Source organism: Micropterus dolomieu, linkage group LG20, assembly GCF_021292245.1.
Source record: "Micropterus dolomieu isolate WLL.071019.BEF.003 ecotype Adirondacks linkage group LG20, ASM2129224v1, whole genome shotgun sequence".
NCBI lineage: Eukaryota > Metazoa > Chordata > Actinopteri > Centrarchiformes > Centrarchidae > Micropterus > Micropterus dolomieu.
In genome coordinates, this window is record NC_060169.1 from 2,537,915 (window position 1) to 2,543,993 (window position 6,079).

At 35.8% G+C, this 6,079-nt stretch overlaps 1 protein-coding gene across 1 annotated transcript in view; it reads right to left on the reverse strand.

The window, feature by feature from the left end:
• The window catches only part of LOC123959260 (oncoprotein-induced transcript 3 protein-like), an 18,625-nt gene that overhangs the window by 11,990 nt on the left and 556 nt on the right, over positions 1 to 6,079 (reverse strand). The gene's annotated exons all lie outside the window — the stretch shown is intronic.

A 6,079-nucleotide genomic window follows, 5' to 3' on the forward strand; every position in this document is an offset into this window, starting at 1 on the left:
CTGACAGTCATCAAAGGTTGCCCTGTTGCGAAGGTCAACCTGTGGAAAAAGATCAGATTAAGTAACTGTACAGCTAGAGATGGTTCTTCTGAAGCTATAGGACATTTTTGTTAGTATATTTTGTAATCACACAAGTTGATATCGATCTATAATTCTTTCTATAATGTTATAATATATCAATGAAGTCACTCATTGGATCTTGAGATGACTAAGAAAAGAACAGAATAAAATCCATAGTAATATTATGCAGGGGGGGCTGTCTAAAATACAGTCAAAAGTCCAATTTCATAAAGCATTATCAAGATGTCATCCAGTTCCTTCTACAATGTAAAAGGTAAATTTCTTTTTTCTGTGACCAGACTATATGTTGTCTTGCAACCATGTACTGATCAAAGAAAGTTACAAGTTTTTACAATCTAATATCATTTAGGGTGTCCTCAAGTTTACTTAATGTAACTATTGAGTCTTGATTCTGAGAAACTATTAAGCTTCCTGGAGTTAAAAAGCAAAATTGAGAATAATTTGTAATAAAAATAATAATTTAAACTTTTAGTGAACACCCCGGACGCTGCTGAGAGAATCAGGAGCACCCGTGAAAGCAATCCATATAATTTTATATCCATCCCAAAATCAATTCTTACTCTCAGAAGTAAAGAAATTTGGATGAACAGTTTCTGTACAAAAAACCCCCAAGCAAAATAAAAAATAAAATAACATGATGTATTTTTAGGTTCCTAAGCAGCACGCCAGCATCATCAGTATCAGAGGAAGTTTTACTAGTTCAGAAAGAGAGATATTTATCAATAAAACTATGACAAATTAAAAATAACAATTTTACATTTTATTAAAAAAATGATTTTAAAAAATCATGGTAACAGATTTTAACATAGTAAAAACTGAAACTAATTTAAATATAAATGCTGTGTTTTATCAAAATTTTCAAACCAAAATAAATGAACAACAATATTAATGATAACTTGATAAGTTAAGCCATTCCCACAATATGACACCATGAAAATGTATTCACACATTTTCTGTAATGCATGTTGCAAATCATTTAAAGTTTTTTTCAATTACTAAGATGCAATGCTCAAAATTGAAGCCACTTTTTTCAAAACTCTTCACACAGTCTGCATTACCAACATGCATCCTAGCCAAACAGTTAATCTCACCTCTAAAAGTCACTGAAACCACCAAAACACTTCATACAAGCTTCAAAATAAACTCGTTCAACCAAAACACTGGCAACAGTTCTCACTCAGAAAGCAAATATTGTCACTCATAACACACTGACCTACAAAACACTAACAACAGGGAGCATTACTTAGATTTGATGAACTTTTATCTTTGAAATGTGACTGATTTTTTCATATAAATAAATAAAAGCACAAAGAGACAGGGTGGCTGAGGTATGAATGAGCCCATAAAACACAACCTAGCTGACACCCCGGGCTCTCAGTGTGTTAGTATTTGAATATAATGCTGCAAATATCCAGTGTTATGCAGGTGGTGAAGTAGTAATGAGAAAAGAGTTCATGGATTTTGGAGAAAGTGGTCATTGAATGCATTTCGTGTGAAAGCAATGACTTCAAATTCAGTTTTGACCAATGCAGGTTAGCAATTGAATGAAACTGTAAAGTTATATTTCTTACCCGAAATGTTCCATCGGGGTTTCTTCCTTTGTAGGTGTAGGTCACGGTTCCCCCGAAGTAAGATGATGCGGATGAGAGTGAGACCAGGAGCAGCTGAAGCAGAAGCACCAGTGTGGAAGCCATGATACTCCAAACTCACCTGTTTCTCAAGATTCTCTGCGACTCACATCCACCTGCAGCATCTTTATATGCACTTGGAGGCTGACCCGACAAGCTGGTGACAGTCCTGGTGACTTTATTGGCATGCACACTTTGTTTCAGAACAATAGGCCAGCTGCAAAACTGGTTTCATTGAACAAATAGTAAGGAGTGAAAACATTTTGCATCGAGACATACTTTTGTATTGTATTTCGCTTTGCTTTGTCCACTGTTGTTTTGTATTTGAATCTGCAGCTCTGCAGGCAGTTAAGGCTTTAAGGCACTTCAAAGTGCAATGACACATTAGGCATTCCTTGCAGTGCAGGATATGAATAAATAGTTTAATTTAATTAAATGCAGGCATGACAGACGATGTACATCTTTATTTCAAACTTAACTTCAAAAGGTCAGGTCTGTTTTGCTGTAGCAACTACTTGCAGAAGCTGGTTTCGCTGCTTCCTCCTACCTCTCATGTTGATCTTTCTCATTACCTAAACAGTCCTCATTCGTCTTCTTATGATAATAGTTTGCTCTCATCAACACAGTTTTGTTTTCTGTAATCTTGTGAGGGCTTTATTGTGCTCTCTGCAGAGTTTTTAACTCATTGTGCAGCATCTGTGTGACCATTATCAAAGGCTAAAGTGTTCATATATAAACCATATATTGCTCAGGAATACGAGAATGTAACTTTGATCAATGATGTTGCTTCATTTGCTCTGTTTTCATCCTTTTTTCATCTTTCTTTGCTTTTGCTGCACGGTGAAGCACCTAATTACACTCCAGGGGTTCAAATTCATGCATTCATTTTTATGACTGCAGTCTTTAACTGCAGGGTGACACCTAAAGCCACCAAAAGAAGAAGACAAAACAAACTGGGTCATGTTAAAAATGAACTTCATGAACTTGTAAACCACCTTCTCTGTTTGTCTTTTCAGTTGATCACGTAGCAATCACATGGTTAGTCTTCAAATTTTAAATGGGAGGTTTCGGGAGCCACAACTGTACTACGTAAGCTTTTAAAGCTAAATACAATGAAGTAAAAGCATAAATACCACTGAGTCTAATACTCTTACCGTTTTTTACCCCCGCTTACATCCTTTTGTCCAATCTGTAGTCACATTTTCAAAACTCTAAACACAGTTAGCCTCACATCGGCTTGTTCATTCCATACCATTAACAGAATTCATGTTGTTTACACAGAATATGCAGTCAATTAACCCATTTCTAAAACGCTAAGCTTTTCTTTAAGTACAAGCTTATCCAATACCAAAACTATGGATGTTTTTTGTGTTATTTACAAATGCTTGCACACAACATGTCAGAAATGACCTTAAATAATGTATACAGCCATTACTACTGCTGCAATAGCATCTCAAAATCTATACGGAAACAGCTGATAAGCACTTCTGAATTAACTTATCATTGATACATTGAGAAATAGCTCATTTATTGTAATTTGGTTAAAATAGATCAACCACAGCTAATTCCAATCTCAACCAGAGACATAGGCAGGTGTTGAAGTTATTTCAATTACATACACAATGCACTGAAAAGGGGACTTTCTTCTGACATTAGATGTGATGTGGATGAGAACATGTGGTCAAAGGCTGAAAATAATAGGGATTAGAACAGGACAGGCATTTTTGTTTCTATCCCTTCTGAGCAATTGTTTTTTGTTTCATTGTAATTGTGTGTTTACATTTAGTCATGTTCAGATGCTTTTATCCAAAGCGACTTACATTTGAGTAAGAGATCTACAAGTGACAATAAACACTAGTAAGAACTATTAGCACGCCCAGCATCAATAACGTAAATACCAAGGGAAAGAAATAAGAGTTAACGAATAGTGCAATCAATACAAGAGAATTGTAAGGAGATAGAAGAAGAAGAAGAAGAGCACAGGAAGTGCAGAGATTAGGGGTTAGAGGTGATATAAGAGGAAGCGTTCTCGAAAGAGATGAGTTTTCAAGAGCTTTTTGAAGTTAGAGAGGGACGCCCCTGCTCTGATGGCGTGTGGTAGTTTGTTCCACCATCGTGAGAACAGCTGGGACTGGGATTGCTTCGTGTGAAGGGATGGCAGAGCCAGGCGGCGTTCGTTGGAGGAGCGTAGCGGCCGAGAAGGAACATTAACGTATTTAACAATATTTTTTACATTTTTACAAAAGCCACATAGGTTGGATTATTTGTTGATCACTGGCTGCAATTTCATGTTGCTAATAAAGGTTTTACTTCTGTAATTCTGTCACTTACATTTTTTCCTAATCTACATTTTTTAAAGTAAAGATGATCATTCAGTTTTACATAGTTTGTTGGCAAAAATGCACACATTTGACCCTCAAGCCAAAAATGTAGGGTGGTTTACAGTAAAAGGAAACTGAGTTGGATGGATTTCACACTGTATGCAGGTAGAGCTGAAATATGAAAAGTACTACAGTTTCACCATCGACTCTTTGTATTTACTGTAGATTGTCGTGCTATGATTGATTGATCTGTTTAGTGTTTTGACAGAATTTTGAGTCAGGTTTGCTGTGTTTTGATAGTGTTTGCGCATTACAATTTACACTACTGTAAATCTAAAGATGAAGCATAGTATATATCCTCCAGACGACCCAGTTTTCTTGCCAGAAAGTGCGAATGATTCAATTGACAGTTGATCTTTTTAGATTTGGCTCAACTAATCTGGCATAGTAAGGCCTCGGTTCACCACGTGATCAACGACTTCATTAGAGACAACAGTTCTGCCTCTCTCTCTCTGACGACCAACCACGACAAACCAATTTTAAAATCTTTAGGTTTACCAAATGTTTCAGTGATTAACCATTAAGATGAGTTGGATTAAGTGTTGGTCAAATGTCTTTATGCAAATCAGAAGAGAAGCACATAAAAAGTATTGTGAGCATTGCATTGTGAAAGACAATTGCTTCATTTGAAAGGTATTTCTTTGATGTCACACTGATTATGTGTGGTGAAAAGGTTGCTGTGTAATTTTGTATGCTGTATTTAGTCAATTGAATATGAGATTACATGTTTGATGATCTGCTGTGAGTTTTGTACAAAGAGTTGTAAAATTTTATCACATAATTGCGATAATAGTACCAAAGCGATCAAAAAAAAACAACAACAAGAGGACAGATAAAAAGGAGAAGCAGGAAGATGGTTTAGTGACTGAAAGAAAAAGTGACTCTAAAAGAAAAATCTAACAGGGAAATGTTTAATTCAGTGATTTCTTTGATGGGTAATTTCTAAAAGTATATATAAAATAAAAAAATAATAAAAAGTCTGATAAAAGCACTGTACACTACCTGCTCAGCACCAAAGAGCAACGGACAAAGTTAGAGACTCGCTGGTGACATAGTGGAGCATTTGGCAGCTAAAGAGCCAAGTATTTCTCAGGATAATCAATCCATCCATCCATCATCTTATTCTTATTATGTCTTTCAGTAGTATTTATAGAAATGGCCATGGTGCAATGCAACATGACACTGATGCAAATTACTCCTAATTTTCAATAATAATGTACAATAGACATTCCAGCATGCACAGTACTACTCTGATCTGGTGTTTAATACCTATTAATACCTGAAGAAGAACATGGTTGCTTTCCAGCTGTGTTACTTTGGCACAAATAGTCATAACTTCTAAATAGAAAAAACAGACTGTACTGGGGAAAGTGAAAAGCTGAGGGAAAGTTTTGATAATTTAATCAACACGACTACATGATAATTGTGACTTGCTACTTACAGTTTTTTTCAGTCGCTAACAAGCGTTTGTCCAATCAGTTGTCACATTTTCAAAACTCCAAACACAGTTAGCACAGCATCGGTCTTTTGTGGCCGTACCATTCACACATTTCATGTCGTTTTCACACAATACGCAGTCAGTGAACACATTTCCACAATGCTTAAATTTTCTTAACAGACAAGCTATACCTCCCAACAAAATTATGGATTATTTTTGTAGTATTTACGAATGTTAACACACACCATCCCACAATAGCAAAAACAATATTCCAAACCTTAGATACAGTATAAAAACCTCTGTTTCTGCAATGATATCAGTTCGAAAACAATATATCTTGGCTGATAAACAAACGTTTAAATAATTGACACACAGCTGATTTATGTTGGGTAAATTGGGCCAACCACAGCTGATTCCAGTCTGGCTTAGTGGCAGGGTTTTTTTCTTCTATTACATTGACACATATATAAAAGGAGGACTTTGAGGAGTGATGTGTTTGGAAACAGAAAAAGACAAACACTGTAATGTCTGGACGAGGAAGAGTAAGAGCA